Consider the following 20,000-nt stretch of genomic DNA (forward strand, 5'->3'; position numbering starts at 1 on the left):
AACCATACTGGGTAATTTACATTGGAGGTGGTTGGGGGGGGGGGGGGGGGGGGGGGCGGGGGGCACACTGTATAAACAAGTAACACTGTACATTGAGGGGGGGGGGGGAGGAGACACTGTACAAACAAACACAATTGTACATTGAACTATTGACAAAACCATACTAGGTAAATGACTGTACATTGGAGGGGGTTGGGTTAGGATATTTACAGGGGCCAGTGTTGAATTGCAGTCTCCCGTAGGTGTCCCTTGAGAGAGGTTTTGAAAGTGGGTAGTGATCCACATTCCTTTACAGCTTTGGGTAGGGCGTTCCACATTGATGTGGCATAATTGCGAAACGTGTTTAGTCCCTTATTTGAGCCGAATCTGGGTTTAACATGATTTGTGGAGCTCCCTCTGGTGTTGTGATCGTGGTATTCACTGACCTTTGGGAAGTATTTTGACATGTACATGGGTACCTTGGTCGTGTAGTGTATCTTGTAGACCAGGCCCATTGCAACTGTCTCTCAACTAAGACATCCAACAAACTAACACATCCAACTGTCTCTCAACTTAACACATCCAACCAACTAACACATCCAACTGTCTCTCAACTTAACACATCCAACAAACTAACACATCCAACTGTCTCTCAACTAAGACATCCAACCAACTAACACATCCAACTGTCTCAACTTAACACATCCAACAAACTAACACATCCAACTGTCTCTCAACTAAGACTTCCAACAAACTAACACATCCAACTGTCTCTCAACTTAACACATCCAACAAACTAACACATCCAACTGTCTCTCAACTTAACACATCCAACAAACTAACACATCCAACTGTCTCTCAACTTAACACATCCAACAAACTAACACATCCAACTGTCTCTCAACTAAGACTTCCAACAAACTAACACATCCAACTGTCTCTCAACTTAACACATCCAACAAACTAACACATCCAACTGTCTCTCAACTAAGACATCCAACAAACTAACACATCCAACTGTCTCTCAACTAAGACTTCCAACAAACTAACACATCCAACTGTCTCTCAACTAATACATCCAACAAACTAACACATCCAACTGTCTCTCAACTTAACACATCCAACAAACTAACACATCCAACTGTCTCTCAACTTAATACATCCAACAAACTAACACATCCAATTATAAAAAAATGTAACCTACTTTCTATAGAACTTCATTCTTAGATGATTCTATAGAAAGTAGGTAAAAAAAAAACAGACGTTTTCTTTGCCCTATAGGAGAGATTTTTTTTTAACCTACTTTCTATAGACGCAGCTGGGAGGTGCGCTGTTTTAAGTGAGCGTGGATTATTGAAATTATTGATTGATTGATTGCAAATTTTATGACTGAGTGTCCGCCTTGTTTCCAACTGGTTAAGCTTGGCAACTCTTTCGAAGTCGCCCTCTTTCGAAGTTGGTTATGCTTAGAGTTTGGAATCAGGGCTGGTGGTCTATCGCCCTGCTCTAAAGATAAACTCTAAGCATAACCAACTTCGAAAGAGAGCGACTTCAAAAGAGTGCCTAAACTTAACCAGTTGGAAACAAGGCGGACAGTAATAAAATTTGCAATTAATCAATCAATCAATCAATTCGCGCAATTTTTATTTTGTTCCACAATGACTCATGACCCACCAATTACATAATCCAACATTGTTTAAGAAACTAACACATTCGCCGTGACAGAATCGTTTTTCATTTTGTCTTTATGACGCTATCAACATAACATTTACTGTCCGCCAAGATGGGGCCAAGATTGTTTATTGTCATATGCACAGTTAAACAGACAGTTTGCCATACAATGAAAATCTTACTTTCCACAAACAGATTTCCTAAACTAGTATAATAATTAGATTAGATTAGATGGTAAATGGTGCATTTATATAACAGCTTTTATCTAAAGCGCTTTACAATTTGGTTCCTCACATTTTACCCGTTCACACACCGACGGCGGAGGCGACCGTTCGAGGTGCCGACCTGCTCATCGGGAGCAGTTAGAGCATTACATCACGCGCAGGAGTGGGTTATGAGAATTAGACCATCCCTAGGGGTGGTAGTTAGACCCCCCTAGGCATGGTCTAATTCTCATAACCCACGACTGCGCGTGGTGCAATGGCTTTTATACAATGACCGATGTCATCCAACCTTATTGCTATACAATAAACACATTAATTGAAGATTTATTGACAAAACCATCCGCAGAAAAAGTAGTTCCCAAAAAAAAGAGAGCAGTTGCCTCCATGTGGAAGCAGCTCGGAAGTGCAACTGTCTCTCAACTTAACACATCCAACAAACTAACACATCCAACTGTCTCTCAACTAAGACATCCAACAAACTAACACATCCAACTGTCTCTCAACTAAGACATCCAACCAACTAACACATCCAACTGTCTCTCAACTAAGACATCCAACAAACTAACACATCCAACTGTCTCTCAACTAAGACTTCCAACAAACTAACACATCCAACTGTCTCTCAACTAAGACATCCAACAAACTAACACATCCAACTGTCTCTCAACTAAGACTTCCAACAAACTAACACATCCAACTGTCTCTCAACTAAGACATCCAACAAACTAACACATCCAACTGTCTCTCAACTAAGACTTCCAACAAACTAACACATCCAACTGTCTCTCAACTAAAACATCCAACCAACTAACACATCCAACTGTCTCTCAACTTAACACTTTGGCTGCCAGGAGCCGTGTTAAAGCGTCATTCCCGGCCATGCTCAAGTTGCCGAGGACGCTTTACAGCGTCTTTAATATCAATATTTCAAAAATCTGGAATCGGATTAATATTTCCCCTCCGCTGGCCTGAGATCCACCAGGAGGACCCACTGAGCTCTCTGGCGGTTCAGGAGCGCCATCTGGTGGCCGATCGGCGCAATCGCTTAACAGGAAGCGCAGTAGAGGTTTTGCTGGACGGCCGTATTACTTCCGGGCACTCGGTACATGTCCCGGGACTCTGGCTCGTCACACTACATGGCGATCGATTGCCAATAACTCGATAAACAACATGATTTGGACGTATATACCATTATACAAGCTGGAGATGGACTGGGTAAATCGCCACCCCATAATGATAAAATGTCTACTCTACGATGATCGCCCAACGGCGCGCGGAGACTGGGGTGAGTTTTAGCGTGTAACGTTACCGTCTTCGATACTAACTGCTATTATCAACATTTGACCCACATTAGATGATTGGTATAACGCTGCCCACGGAATTATAAACGCCCCCTCGCCCATCCGGTCAACATCAGATGACGTGTAGTAACTTCTAGAAGTACGTCTAGTTGGAATTTTTTATATCGCGCTGATTGCCATCAAACTGTATTTCATCATCAATATAATGCATCTGGGGCTATATATCACGTTCTGGAGAAAGCTGCAGAAAGAGATGAAAACATACTTATACATTAGACCATACTTTACTATGAATATGTGAATGAAAAAGTTTAACGTTGCTACACAATGAACAATACATATAGGACTTTGAATGGGCCCTAATAATGGCAATGTAGCAATAGAATTTAAAAAGTTATAGCCCTGCAAAGAAGGGGACTTTCTCCATAGACAAATAGAGCTGGCAATCTATGGTATATCATGAATTTAACCCATGGCAGCCAAAGTGTTAACACATCCAACAAACTAACACATCCAACTGTCTCTCAACTAAGACTTCCAACAAACTAACACATCCAACTGTCTCTCAACTAAGACATCCAACCAACTAACACATCCAACTTTTCTTTAGTTTTTAACCTACTTTCTATAGAACTTCATTCTTAGATGCTTCTATAGAAAGTAGGTAAAACAAATTAAAAAAGGTTTTCTTTGCCCTATAGGGAAAAAAAAGTTTTCTTCCCCTATTTTTTACTTATTTTTTTTAAACCTACTTTATATAGAAGCAGATTGAAAAGTAGGTAAAAAAATTGCAATTAATCAATCAATTCGCGCGATTTTTATTTTGTTCCACAATGACTCATGACGCCCTCACCTCTGGCTGTGCGGTGTGGGGCCTAGGTCGAATACCGCCCGCGCTCCTGCGGAAAGACCAAAGTCCCTCTGCAGAGAGGGGAGCCCTGATGAGGGAAAAACCTTCTCTCCTCCTCAAGGGGAGACTGATCCAACCAAAGATGCCTACGAACAAGCGTTGACAGCATCCTAGCCCTCCCTGCGGTTATAGCTTGCGGCTAGGTCAAAAGCTAATAACCTCAAAACCTTGCGCGATGTTTTGATGTCGGCTGGCCCTAAGGCCCCACCACCGACACCATTTTTGACAGAAAAAACAGCAATTCGAACAATGTTGCCAGTCGCTGCTAATTCTATACCACGGCGGTATAGGCTTTAACAGCCCACCAGCCACCTGCCGGGCCGACTCGCCTCATGGCGTCGGCCGGGCGGGACACCGTTCCACCATGTCAGAGGCAAAGGACTGATGCCACCTGCTTCACAAGCACGGAGCACCAGTGGTGGCTGCAGACAAAAGACTACTACTAGTGAAGCACTGCCTCACTAGTAGGCATGCAGCAACCTCCACTGTGGTGTGCACCCATGAAGGGGTAAATGGATAAATGAACGAAAACTCCACTAACACACTGCAGAATGGGCTAGCCCAATACACACAATTGTTAAGGGGATGCAGACCAGAGAAAAACAGTCCCGCACACAATTCATAGATTCACAAAAAGCACACCAGCCCTGAGCCTCAGCCCATCCACTCATGAAAATGGTAAACAAGCCCCTGTTAAACCCCCAACATTAGACACCGATTGACCATCAGCATGAATGGTTAAGAGGAGGGAAGACCTTTTAGTAAAGACAGCCCTCGCGGGGAACAAAGAACGGAGACCCAGCATTGTAGCATTAGCCGCGCGCACTAGGATAGTTGGGAAAACACCCAAAACAGAGTCATGACGACCATGCTTTCCCAAATATCCTGCCCCTCGCGCCAATACATCACACGGCTGTCAACGAGCAGTATTACTCATGCTAGTATCAATGCCTGACAACGCAGACCTACCTGTGCGCGACGTAGCTCGACTGCTAACCGTTGTGCGACGTCCCTCGATCCGCTGTCACGAGATGAGGAAACCCCAGGACAGGTCCGATGCACTGTTAGGATGTGCCGCGAAGATTCCAGGGGCTGGTGAACCTCAGGCGAAAACCCAACATTGTGTAATTTCTCCCTGCGTTTCATAACAGCTAGTTCACGGAGTGCACTGCAACGTCCGTGTTGGAAACAAGAAAGAGGAAGGTAGAGTGTGACCCTGTCCGGCGTCGTGTAGAGGGGCGCAGCGCCGTGGCCTGGTCACGTGCATGTGAGTGCAGTTGTTTGTTCGTGAGCGCGGTAGGTGCTAGGGGATAGGAGGTATCTCATAATGGCGAAGAGTGAGACGCAATGGCCAGTATGATAATATAACCAATAGTTGCTCGCCATTGCATTGCAGCCAGGTTACTATTGTGTGCTCGGGTCAGACTATACCATGGAGCCCAATAGGTTTCCTCATCGGTTGATTTGATCTCTCTCTCTCTCTCTCTCTCTCTCTCTCTCTCTCTCTCTCTCTCTCTCTCTCTCTCCCTCTCTCTCTCTCTCTCTCTCTCTCTCTCTCTCTCTCTCTCCCTCTCTCTCTCTCTCTCTCTCTCTCTCTCTCTCTCTCTCTCTCTTCTCTCTCTCTCTCTCTCTCTCTCTCTCTCTCCCTCTCTCTCTCTCTCTCTCTCTCTCTCTCTCTCTCTCTCTCTCTCTCTCTCTCTCTCTCTCTCTCTCTCTCTCTCTCTCTCTCTCTCTCTCTCTCTCTCTCTCTCTCTCTCTCTCTCTCTCTCTCTCTCTCTCTCTCTCTCTCTCTCTCTCTCTCTCTCTCTCTCTCTCTCTAGACTATCCCTCCCTTTGAGTTCCCTAAGCCCCCCAGTTCTCCCAACCTGGTGGCCCTCTTGGCCCAGCAGGGCCTGGCCCCCACCCCGGCAGCAGGCCTGCCTTCCCCTCGGACCCCCGGGACCCCGGCCGGGCCGGCCAGCCGACACGCTGTGGCCTCAGACCCCACTGGGCAGACCAAGGGCTTCGGCAGGTAATCACCAGAGTCAGAACCGGAACCAGAAAGGTCTTTATTTGCAAGTAGTTTTCACACACAAGGAATTAGCTTTGGCTGTTTCTGGTGCGACATCAGACAGACATTAACAGACAGACAATACAATGAAGACGGTGGAGTAAGATCAAATGAAACATGAACTAAGTTGAGCACAATAAGAATAGAATATAATCATGAACTAAAATTGTATATATGCCAGGGCTGTACAATGGTAAATAAAGAGGTTGATTATATTAAATGGGATATGAACTAAATTAAATATAGCACAATAAAGATACAATAGGAATTGGCCAGGGCTGTGCAATTGGGCAGTTATGTGCAAAGAGTATGAGTCAGTGAAGTATGAACAGGTATGTTTGGTTGTTTATGCAAGTATTTAGTCCAGACTACTGTAGGGATAGTATAGGAATAAGACCAGAGAGGGCGTTATTTATTGTGATTATGGTTATGGCAGGGGGTGTGACTATGGGTTTATAAAATAAAATAATGATATCCGTGTGTGACGTGTGGACACAGCGGCCACTGGTCATGATATTAACGTTTTCCAAAAGCTCAGTGTCAGCTCTGTTTCACCCGTCCACATGTTTACTGGCAAAACCAGAGTTCAAAAAGAAAGTTTCCACCTTGGGAAGTTTTCGAAAATCTCAGTTTTTCAGTGACCTAAAACGTAATTTCCATGTGGACAGGAGGCCAAAATGCAGAGTTTAAATATGTTGTTTGTTTGTAACCTTTATTTTAACTCAAAGGACATTGAGGTTTCCCTCATTTACAATGACGACGAGTTTACACACACATGAGCAACACAATGAAAATATAAAAAAAAAAAATAGAAGAAACTAAAAACAATTGCAATTTGACAAACAGAGATTTAACACCAGATGTTTAAAAGCAGAAGCAGATGGGAGGACCTCTAACTTTAGGGTTTGTTGAAGAGCGTTCCATGTGTTGGGGGCATCAATAAGAAATGCTGTATTGCCCAGATCCGAACGCGCTTGTGGAACCCTAAGAGTAAGCCAGCTGTTGGATCTGGTCTGATAAGCACCAAGACTCCAATCCAGCAAGGATGATATATAAGGAGGGTGTTTACCACTAATGGCGTTGAAGATGAATAAGTACCAGTGGTAACTGCGCCTCTGAGAAAGAGAGGGCCAGCCCACCTTTTCATAAAGAATGCAGTGGTGAGTATCATAACTGTCACCAGTGATAAATCTAATAGCGGAATGTATTATAAATATATTGTAATATGTAAAAAAATATATATATATCTGTATACGTGTGGACCTACAGTAAGAACACTGCGGCAGGTTTTCCTCAAGAAAGATGGTTGACTAGCTACTAGCTTGTTGGCACGGTCGGTAACCAATTCCACTATTCACAAAACAGCACTAGAATACCTTTTTGACCTCTGATACGTGTATATTGTATAATAAAGTTGACCTCTGACCTCTGCTGGGTTGTAGGTCTCAGAGTGCAGGTATTCTGTCCGACGTGCTCCTGATGGCCGCGTTCGGAACAGCAGCGCCCCCCCTGGTGGACAGAGGAGGCAGCACAGAGAACCTGTCCTCTGAGAGAGCCATAGACATCACAGGTGAGATACCATAGATAGACATCACAGGTGAGATACCATAGACAGATATCACAGGTGAGATACCATAGATAGACATCACAGGTGAGATACCATAGATAGACATCACAGGTGAGATACCATAGATAGACATCACAGGTGAGATACCATAGATAGACATCACAGGTGAGATACCATAGATAGACATCACAGGTGAGATACCATAGATAGACATCACAGGTGAGATACCATAGACAGATATCACAGGTGAGATACCATAGACAGATATCACAGGTGAGATACCATAGATAGACATCACAGGTGAGATACCATAGATAGACATCACAGGTGAGATACCATAGATAGACATCACAGGTGAGATACCATAGACAGATATCACAGGTGAGATACCATAGATAGACATCACAGGTGAGATACCATAGATAGACATCACAGGTGAGATACCATAGATAGACATCACAGGTGAGATACCATAGATCAGGGGTAGGCAACCCTAGGCACGCGTGCCTGCATAGGCACGCGGGGGCATTTGCATAGGCACAGGGGGCAGCATTAAAAAAAAAATTTTTTTTTGCTTTGAAATATTATAGTGAAATATTTTGCACTGTTGTCGCATTTATCTTGTTGAAATCCTCCCACAGGTTCTTTTTACTACCACATATTTAATTGAGACCCTTTATTTGTTTATTATTTCAATTTAGCGGAAATACATTGCTACATCATTCAGTAACATTTGCAGAGCCTTATAACAAAAACATTATTACGGTCACCATTGTGACCAGTGGGATTAATCAACAAATTGTATTATTTATTTTTCTATTTCATTGAACATTGCACATGTTAAAAAGTGAGTATTACCAAGTCAACTTATGTTCTTAAAACAATGACAATTTATTAGGTTGAAATAATGTGGTTGTGTACTTATTTTTCTGTTAACTTATTATGGATTGAAAACTGAAAACCTTAATGCACAGTAACTGAACTCAATATTTTTAAGTTCTGGTAACTTATTATTATATTTCTTTTTACAGTGTAGTCTTGCGATCAATCAAAACTTATTTACACGATATACCTCACATTCACCCTCCATTCACATCCTGGTGTTCTCCATTAGGCCTGTAGGTGGAGCTATGACAGCACACGTACATTTTGATGTGTCCAAAAATGAATGGGCAAATGTGAGTGAAATGGTCGCACTGTATGCAGCTGTTTGTCTGCATTGCATCCCCCCCCCCCCCCAACTCAGATTTAGGGTTGATACAACCATCATAATAATATTGTTAATAATAACAATAACAATAATGATGTAATAATGTAATAATTATCATTAAAAAGACCTGATTATGAGAAAAAGAAATTATGATGCATGGAATATTGTTGAGGCACACTAGTTACAACTATATTTCAAACAGGCACTCCATGTCAAAAAGGTTGCTGACCCCTGCCATAGATAGACATCACAGGTGAGATACCATAGACATCTAGCAATACCTAGGAGTAGCTTTGATGTATGATATCATTCATTTATCATTACTATTTTAATTGCAGCCAAATTCAAATGGTATGCTTAGGGACAACTGTTTCTCTCTCTCTCTCTCTCTCTCTCTCTCTCTCTCTCTCTCTCTCTCTCTCTCTCTCTCTCTCTCTCTCACTCACTCACTCACTCACTCACTCACTCACTCACTCACTCACTCACTCACTCACTCACTCACTCACTCACTCACTCACTCACTCACTCACTCACTCACTCACTCACTCACTCACTCACTCACTCACTCACTCACTCACTCTCTCAGCAGGTGGTCTGGCCCAGCAGGTGGTCTTCACTGTGGGTTCCCCTCCTCACAGCTGTACCCCCCCTTACACCTCCAGACACCGCAAGTACTCAGGTAACACACACACACACGCACGCACATTAATACAACCACATGGACGTAACCCACATGTTTACCTGGCAGTTAGTTAAATACAAAATACAAACCTTTCACTGAAAGGTTAACCTTCTGTAGTGTGGTTGTGAAAGGGTTAACCATTTGTTGTGTGGCAGTGAAATGGTTAACATTCTGTATTGTCGCATTGAAAGGGTTAACTATTTGGTAGTGTGGTAGTGAAATAGTGAAAGGGTTAAAGGTGCTATATATAACATTCAGCCACTCGATGTCGCACTAGAGCACCTGCATGTCATTTATCCAATCAGGTGCGTTCCACGTGTGGAAATGGGAAGTAGGGAGGGGCTACATGCCTGCAACGTGAAAACAACAACGTTCATTTTTTTTAAATGATAAATTCATTCATCAAAAAAAAATTGGGGGGTAAGCAACACCTTTCTAAAAGCTCTGTGAATGTATTATTATTATTTATTTTTTAAATGATTACTCTACTCTACATAAAAAAACTGTATCTACCTGCCAAGTATTTGGAAAACTAGCACCACTATCACTTCCTCATTGAGAAGCAAAACCACCTGGGAAATATTTCTTATTATTTAACCCTTTCACTACCACACTACAGAAGGTTAACCCTTTCACTACCACACTACAGAAGGTTAACCCTTTCACTACCTCACTACAGATGGTTAACCCTTTCACTACCACACTACAGAAGGTTAACTCTTCTTAAGGACCCAGGCCTAGAACTGCACCCTGAGAGGGAGGTTTGCCCTGAGTGGGAGGTTTGCCCTGAGAGGGAGGTTCGAAGGGTCAAAGTGGGTATCAAACAGGAGGGAAGACTGTCAAGTTTTAAACTGTGAATACCAAATAGAGAAGGTAAAGATGACTTTAAACAAGGATGTCCGCCAATATTGGCATTAAAATGTGATATCGGAAAATATCGGTATCGGTTTACAAAAAAAAAAAAAAAAAAAAAATATATATATATATATATTTTTTTTTACATTTCTATTAACCTTTATTTACCCAGGCAAGCAAGTAAGAACAAATTCTGATTTTATTTATTGTCAAAAGTATGCATAATGTTGTGTTAATTCCACAACAAGAGATATGTAATGTTAATTACCTGAAATTATTCAGTTTTGGGGGGGGGGGGGGGGGGGGACCCTGCATATATCGGTATCGGTTGATATCGGTATCGGAAATTAAGAGTTGGACAATATCGGTATATCGGTATTGGTAAAAAAGCCAATATCGAGCATCCCTACTATTGTATTGCACTGTAAAAAAGAAAACTTTTTTAAATTTTATATGTCTGCACTTTATGTGCTAATTTTATGTCTATTATATTCTACTATTTTATTGCACTGCACTATTGCACTATTTTACTCTGTCTATTCTATCTTACTATTTTTATTATTGTCTTTTTTTGTATCCACTTTTTCTCCTCTTTTTCTATTTTTCTCCCATCCCAATTTGTCGTGCCAATTCTCCCCTCCCCTGTCTTGAAAGTTGCTCGCATATGCCCCCCACTGGTCGGTTGTAGGGAGGATAGAAGCCTTGCATCACATGTCCCCTCCGATACACGAGGAGGCAGCCTGTCACATCTTTTCACCTGCCAGCGCGGACTTGGCGAGGAGTAACGAGTGGGAGGCTCACACTACCCCCGCCATTTTCCTGTCTCTGCTGTGCAGGCGTCCCCCAACCGACCTGTAGGAGTCGCTGTCCACAACGTCCAGATTACCACCCATCGACTTCCACCCGCTAACTCAATGTCCGCTGCGCCACCCAGCCGGCCTATTTTTATTATTGTCTATATTTAAAACTGAATCAAACCATAAACAAGGTGGCCTGTTGGGATGTTAGATCCTAATGTGAAACACTGTGATTTTATATGTCTCTTTTATGTGCTCATTATATGCTCTTTTTTCTGTTGTGAAGCACTTTGAGCTGTAGTTTCTGTATGAAAGGTGCTATACAAATAAAGTTTATTATTATTATTATTATTATTATTATTATAATAATATTATTATTATTATTATTATTATTATTATTATTATTATTATTATTATTATTATTATTATTATTATTATTATTATTATTATTATTATTCCTTGACATTAGGGAATAAACGCAGGCCAGTGTAGACCGCTTTGAGCAGGCCGTTCTACGTTTGTCTCCACCAGGCTCCTCCGTCAGTCCAGTGGGCTCCTTCACCAGCAGATACCCCCAGACGGGCCCCTCCCTGGAGGGTCTGGAGGCCCCCGCTAGTCCCCGGCGCTACAGCTTCACCGACGGCATCGCGGCCAACATGGGGGGCCCGGTCACCTTCGAGGCCCCAGAGCTCCCCGAGGAGACACTGATGGAGGTGAGTAGTTCTCAGAACCATGGTTTATTTACCAAGCTCAGGCTTTACTTACAATAACAACAACACCAACAACAACAACAACCCGGGAGAATTGTATTACTGCAAACTGACGAAGCTGAGAAGAGAAGTGTCTGCTGTACAGAATATACAGTGATACATATTATACAACGGCATGCAAATTTCTCGATTCTGATTGGCTGAAACAGTCCATTTACACGTCTTTATTGGCAACAATCCACGGTCCTGGGCTCAGGACCCGCCCACAACCGAATCACATATCACTCCCCGGCTCACTCCGGGAGAAAACAAGATCGCGGACAACAAATGGATATGTTGATAGCGCCATAACGACTAAATATGAAGCGATTCTGTCAAGGGGAATGTGTTAGTCCTTTAAACAATGTTGGATGATGTAATTGATGGGTCTTGAGTCAATCTAGAACAAAAGAAAAATCGCGGATTGATTGATTGATTAATTGATTGATTTAAATGTCTACTTCCTTCCCACTGACTGCAGCGTTCACTCTCACACTGTCCGACGCTGGCGTACCCACAAACACACACACACACACACACACACATACACATACACATACACACACACACACACACACACACACACACACACATACACACACACACACACACACACACACACACACACACACACACACTGTGACACACACACACACACACACGCACACACACACACACTCCTGTCTGCAACAGCGGGGGAGTCAGACTGAGAGAGAAGCAGCGCTGTTTTAAGTGAGCATGGTCTATTGAATTGATTGATTGGTTGATTGCTAATTTTATTACTGTACCCCTGGTTTCCAACTGGTTAAGTTTAGGCTAAAAGAAATAAATAAAAAAATAGGGCGAAGAAAACGTTTTTTTCCTATAGGGCAAAGAAAACTTTTTAATTTGTTTTACCTACTTTATATAGAAGCATCTAAGAATGAAGTTCTATGGAAAGTAGGTCTGCATTCCCTTAACAATTGTGTGTATTGAGCCGTACTGTATTGTACCCATTCTGCATCTGGTAATAAAATTTTCAATCAATCATTCCAATAATACACAGTTGGATGTGTTAGTTGGTTGGATGCACTTCAAGCTGCTTCCACATGAGGCAACTTCTCTCAATCATTCCAATAATACACAGTTGGATGTGTTAGTTTGGTTGGATGCACTTCAAGCTGCTTCCACATGGAGGCAACTTGTCTTTTTTGTAGTTGTGGGAACTACTTTTTCTGGCGGATGGTTTTTTCAATAAATCTTCGATTAATGTGTGTTTATTGTATAGAAATAAGGTTGGATGAATCTGGCAGTTGTATAAAAGCTTTACACCACTTGCAGTCGTGATTTGTGAACAATAAACCATGCCTAGGGGGGTCTAACGACCCTCGGCTGTGCCTCGGGCCTAACGACCACCCCTAGGCATGGTTTATTGTTCACAAACCACTCCTGCGCGTGATGTAATGCTTAAATACATTAACACATTGACGACCACGGCTTGCAGTGTAATATATGGCTGGAGGACAACGCTTTGTCAACAAACCGATGTACTTTCTAACAGCTATATATATACTTTATAGTATTGCTATCTGTCCATTATCATTGTCACTTGAGTGCATAAACCGTGCCTTCATAATGGCTTAAAGAAAATAAAAATCCATCGGTTGGTTGTCATTTTATAGCGCCGTGAATATAAGGTTTATCGCAGTTTTCGCCTCGTCTTTGTTCTGGGGAGCTAGATAATAGGCTAAAGGCTAGTCACGTTATATCAAACGCCATTTCTGCTGTATATATACGAATGAAATAAAACAAACTGCGTAGCATCCGGACTATTACAGAGCATCTATGGATGAAATGGGGGCGGCGGGGGACGCCGATTACTATTATTGATTAGCAATACAGTGTGCGTTCAAGTAGCCATTTTCACTGATCGATCACGTTGCGTTTTAAAACAATGTCCAATCCAGCTGTAATTTGGGGGAATAGTATCCTACCGTCAGCCCATGTGATCGCCGGCAGCATTTCGTCATTAATCATCGGAATCTGGTAGATCGATATGTCCATTGGCTGATCATAAATCCCATTATTCCAGGCTGAAATCTGCGTTCGGTAACGGGATCAAAGATGGAGTATGTTCGGCTGGGATCGAGGCTCATATGAAACGCCCACAGACAGTACAATTATTTTTTTCAATCGCCCTCAATGATACTGCAGTGGAGCGATGGCGCCCCTAAGCGGATCTGGCTGGTATTGCATGTTTCAAAAATCAAATATGCGGGTAGGTCCTGCAAGTCGATCGGGGACGTTAATAGCGTTATTAATATGGAATAAAACAATAACAACTCGCCACAGGTTAACTCGTGGCTCTGGTCCACAACGCATGGCACCGTAACACGTATAAACTCGTGGCTGGTCCTTAAAGTGTTAAAAACCATGTCTCTCTCTCCCTCTCTCTCTCTTTCTCCCCCCTCTCTCTCTCCCCCCCCTCCCCTCTCTCTCTCTCTCTCTCTCTCCCTCTCCCCCCACTCCCCCCTCTCTCCCTCCCCCCCTCTCCCCCACTCCCCCCTCTCTCCCTCCCCCCCTCTCTCCCCCTCTCCCCCCTCCCTCCCTCTCTCTCTCCCTGCCCCCCCTCCCTCCCCCTCTCTCTCCCTCCCCCCCTCTCCCCCCTCTCCCCCTCTCTCTCCCCCCTCCCTCCCCCTCTCTCTCCCTCCCCCCCTCTCTCCCCCCTCCCTCCCCCTCTCTATCTCCCCCCTCCCTCCCTCCCCCTCTCTCTCTCTCCCCCCCTCTCTCTCCCCCCCCGCTCTCCCTCCCTCCCCCTCTCTCTCCCTCCCCCCTCTCCCCCCCCTGTCTCCCCCATCCCCCCCTCTCTCTCCCCCTCCCCCCCCTCTCTCTGGGAGTCCAGCAGGAGCACACAGAGACCCTGAGGAGCCTGCGCTTCACGCTGGACTTCAGCCGCTGCCTGATGGAGGTGGCCCATGTGAGGGGGGCCGTGGAGCCCTCGCCCCCCCCACTGCTGCACCAGCAGAGCCTGATGGAGGTGGCCCATGTGAGGGGGGCCGTGGAGCCCTCGCCCCCCTCACTGCTGCACCAGCAGAGCCTGATGGAGGTGGCCCATGTGAGGGGGGCCGTGGAGCCCTCGCCCCCCTCACTGCTGCACCAGCAGAGCCTGATGGAGGTGGCCCATGTGGGGGGGGCCGTGGAGCCCTCACCCCCCTCACTGGCCGACCAGATCAGCTCCCTCAGCAGAGAGTGGAGGTGAGTGGGTGTTCCAGCCAATCAGTGACACCCAGTGAGTCACATATTCAAATAACTAGGGTTATAGGATAACCTTCGTTATTATTCGTATAGCTTTGCGCTCTGCTCTATTGGAACACAAGAGTGGAGCAGAGCTGAAAGCCCGACAGATGTACCCGCTGAGGTCCCCTACAACCATCAGAATCCGGGGAGGATCCGGGCCCCACCGCCCCCCCCCCTAGTGAGGGACGGGAGGGAGATCGGACCCGACTGTGTAAAGAGGGTTTAGCACCTCAAACGCACAGGGTGAGCAGACCGTGGGACTTACCTTCGTATAGAAGGGCCCGCGACTACTCGGACGCGCATCCTGCACGCCACCAGGGAATGGACGCGAAGCAAAAAAAAACTGTCACAGCCCCCAACATCACGGGGTCGGGGTAAAAAAAATTAAAAAAAAACCTGTGGCAAGGCCGTAGCAGCGGTGCGCGGAGGAGGTCCCAGGCCACATCCCGGGGGCTAGGACCCCCTGAAAAAAGGGGCCTGGTGAGGTCAACAAGGCCGCGGCATCGAGACCCCACCAGACGGTCACTGGTGACACCACCCCCCACATCGCCAGCGTATCGGACAGGGCCTAAAATAGGTGAAGGCCCTTCTCCCCCTGGCACGCCGCTCCGAAGCGCTCCCAAGGAGGCTTCCCCCCCACAATGTCGTGGGGCCAGCTGGCGCGCCGGGGAGACAACCCTCCAAGGAGGTTGATCCCTCAATCCAGGTTGACTGGTCTTAAGAGCAGAACTCGACCTGCGCCCGGAGCACTGCAGACTAGACAGGTGCCTAAGGGGCTTACTGTAAGAACAGTATCCCAGTGGAAAGGGTGTTCGGTATGCCGTGCACCATGTCACAATCTCATGGGCCCACGAACCTCGCGGAGTCGGAGTTAGCCAACTCCGCCAGCGAACAGATTCCACCACGAACCCTGACCCTGCCAATTTATTAATCCCGCACGGTCGCGGTTCAGAGAAAGAGTTTGACACAATTGGCAGACGTCATGAAAGATGCGGGGGCATACTCTCGGGCAGCCGGGGTCAGACCCGGGCTCAACCAGAAAGTCGACTCTGCTACCAACACACCGGGGAGACAACCACCCCCCTATGTTTATTAACAGAAAGTGGTTGCTCCCTTAACCCACTAAGAAACCCCGGAAACATAACTGCGCATATACACAGGCTATACAATGCAGTTCAAGGCGTTTCAGGTTTAAAAAGGGTTAACCCAACAGGTCAATGAGGTGGAAGCCCGACCTGGGCCTGGAGGACCGGGACCTACACAGGGATACATAGAGGAGTTGACAGAAGCAGCCTCCCCGACAGCCCCCTCCCATCCCCGGTTTAGCATGGAGGGAGGGGTGAAAACGAATGGAGAAGGACCAACCCACCTAACATTGTGCAAAAAAGGTACAACATAGTATGGACCAATGCACACCACTGTTAAGGGCAACTCGTAGTGACACCTATATGACACACATTCATGACATCAACCCCTGTGACATCCGGCCCGCCCTGGCATTTCCCCCCCGGAAAATCTCAGGGTCCTTCGGGGTACCAGAACTTGTCTGTGCCCCGGTGGACAACGGGTTAAACTGATCCGGTCCGGCGCAACCAGGACAAGTCCCGTTCTCTTGTCACGTCGCCGCCCCCAGTCCTAAGAGGGGGGTAGGTACAAAACATCACAGAGGGCGCCACCAAGACGGTCAGTATGCGAACGCACTGTTCCCAGTGGCCCACCTAACGGGCGTGAAACCCCCCTGCCAATGTTTTGATCTACTCTGTCATCTCCCCCCGGAGATGTACGCGAGTCCTCGAGTCTAACCTAGTGCACTGGCACTCGGTAGAGACAAAAATCTCCTTCCCAGCCGACTGCATAAAAAATGTTTTTATGATGTTGGGCAACCAAGGCGCGTCCGTCCCAAAAGCGGATTCAATCATTGAAAAACACCCTGGGCCAGCGCTGATCGGTCTCGTAAGATCAAACGCTGATTTATGAAACAGCGTGTATGCTCGTAAAGAACCCGAGAAGAGTGACGGCGAATTTCTAACAAGAAAGAGCCCCACAATGTTTCCCCTCGCTGTCTGGGACGAGCAGCAGGAAGCCGGTCTAGAGACACAGACACGGGCTCTCACACGCGTCAACAACCGCGTCAATTCTGCTTTTTATGTAAGAGGAGAAGACAGCGGTTTTCCCAGAGAGACCTCAACGTGAGTAAAACAATTGAAAAAGGTTCATGTAACACATTGGACTAAGTAGACAAAACGGCCCAATATACACTACTGACAGGGAGAAAAGCAGAAGAACCAATAGTCTCGACTGCATTGCATCCCCTCCTTTACAATGACAGCAGCCTGGCTAGCACAGGCCCTGTAACTCACAGACATGTCTCTTGGCCAATAAGAAAACGCGCCTGTGACGTCTTCAAACGGCCGGGGGAATCCTGTGTCCCACTTACTAATTTGGTGTGGGAAACAGGGAAATCCCCCCCCCCCTCCCTGTGACGAGAGAGAGAAAAACACCCTCGTCAGGGAAACTGATAGGTAGAAAGGCACAACCTCCCGGCCAATCAGTTACGTAAAGGATATAACTATCCGGGGGGAGGTTTATTCTGTCCACCCCCCTCAACACCTCACCCCTGATACGACGCCATAAAAAAAACAGAGCCGTGACACCAGTTGCATAGCGCGCTACATGAAAGCACATACTTCTACCTGTAGAGTAAAAGCTTTACATCATGCACGCCAACCTCAGCCGACTTGCAGGACCTCGTTTGTGTAAAAAACAGGCTTTATCCACGGCTCTCTTATGCGCGAAAAAACTTGCCACCTGCAATTTTTTTACCTTCACCCTTAAGCAAAGAAAAAATTAACAGACTGAAGAGAGGGACCAAAAGTCCTTGATTCACATGCATACACATGCATACTCTGTAAGCTAACACTAGCACACCAGTTGCGGACTCAGAAGCTACGTTTTAACCTAAAAACGTATTTCATGAAACACACACAACCCTCATCATACAATGAAGCCATCAAGTTTGATTTTGATTTTATTACGGATCCCCATTAGCTGGTGCCATGGCAACCAGCTAGTCTTCCTGGGGTCCACACAAAAAAACATACAAAAACAATTATTGCAAAACAGAATTATTAAAAGTCAGTACTCAACATACAATACACAATGAAACTAACAATTAAGATGGCTAAAATTACATGCAAGCAAAGAAACCGAAAACAAAAAAAACAAAACAAAATACAGTGTTAAATACAATTTAAGATTGTTTTTAAAATTGAATCTTTTTAAGAATTGCTTTTAGAATGCTCATCAATGTTAATAAAACGTCAATTTCACCATACCTTTAAAAAAAAAAAAAAAACACACACACACAAAGTAACCAGAAGAAGTTTTGGATAACATGGCTGCAGCTACACTCAGGCATGACATATATTAATTTCCTTACGGATTATGGCTCCTTTGAGTTTCTTTTTGAAACTGTCCTTGTTTTCCGTCCGTATAATATGTAATGGGATCCTATTCCAGTATGTTATGGCTCTATACATTGCAGTTTTCTTTAGAGCGTTGGTTCTAGGCAGAGGTAGGGTGAAGCGACTACTTGAAGCATGTCTGGTATTATGGTCATGTCTATCATTGGTGGATAAAAGCATAGAATACAATTGAGTGGGTTTACCCAAGGTACAAATGTTCTTTAAAAACCTAATCAAACTGCATCAAGTTCACTCTTACCATGTAAGAAAAACACCGGCTTAGGTAGAGAAAGGACATAAGCCCCGGCCGGCTAAGTGCTAGAACACAGGCCTTGCAAGTTATACAACAGCAACCAAGCATATTCCAGAGAAATCTGCACAAACTCCAAGCAAGAAGGCGCCCCCAGGAACTGCCCAGGAACTCCCCAAATGTGAAGCGCCGGTGGAGGTCAGAATAATCCTCTAGACTCTCCGGTGGTGATGACATTATCCTTTCTTTCTCCCGTAAATTAGTGAGAGAGGGAGAAACAAAAGACAACGCCAACACAGCTCCTATAACTAAACTAACTACTTTAAAGCACTAAACTTGAAGCGGTGCTATACACGGACTTCACGGTGGTGAAAGTAGGGAAGGAGCTGGTGGTATGGCCAATTGGCCCCGCTTATGTGTGAGCGGATGTGGGCGTGGCCAGGCGGGCGAGGAGCGTGCATGTGGTTGAACGTTTTCATGATAGCATACGATTAAAGGGACAGTTCCAATAGAGCAGAGCGCAAAGCTATATACGAAAAATAACGATATTTCACTGTGTTTACATAATACAAACTACTATGTGAAATTACATATTTCAGCATAACATATGAACAGTTTATAGTATTCGTTTTTAGAAGCCAGAGGCTAAACTGTGTGTGTGCACGTGTGCGTGTGTGTGTGTGTGTGTGTGTGTGTGTGTGTAGCCATGCAGAGCAGCTGGTGTTGTACCTGAAGACTGCAGAATTGCTGTCCGCTGCGCTACACACGGCCATGGAGAGAGTGAAGCAGGGGAAGCTCTACCCCTCGGCTACAGTCAAACAAGGTACCATCAGACTACAGTCAGACAAGGTACCATCAGACTACAGTCAGACAAGGTACCATCAGACTACAGTCAGACAAGGTAACATCAGACTACAGTCAGACAAGGTACCATCAGACTACAGTCAGACAAGGTACCATCAGACTACAGCCAGGCAAGGTGCCATCAGACTACAGTCAGACAAGGTACCATCAG

General features: G+C 45.2%; 1 pseudogene across 1 annotated transcript in view; it reads left to right on the top strand.

Moving 5' to 3' along the window:
• Window positions 1–20,000, top strand: part of LOC311232905 (serine/threonine-protein kinase ULK1-like) — a 95,394-nt pseudogene that overhangs the window by 70,462 nt on the left and 4,932 nt on the right. The window contains exons 11-16 of the transcript XR_014621065.1: window positions 5,906–6,096; window positions 7,578–7,705; window positions 9,499–9,591; window positions 11,778–11,959; window positions 14,877–15,229; window positions 19,690–19,808. The product of XR_014621065.1 is annotated as a serine/threonine-protein kinase ULK1-like (transcript). The remainder of the gene's footprint in view (window positions 1–5,905; window positions 6,097–7,577; window positions 7,706–9,498; window positions 9,592–11,777; window positions 11,960–14,876; window positions 15,230–19,689; window positions 19,809–20,000) is intronic.

Source organism: Notolepis coatsorum, assembly GCF_963971535.1.
Source record: "Notolepis coatsorum genome assembly, chromosome: 8".
Taxonomy (NCBI): domain Eukaryota; kingdom Metazoa; phylum Chordata; class Actinopteri; order Aulopiformes; family Paralepididae; genus Notolepis; species Notolepis coatsorum.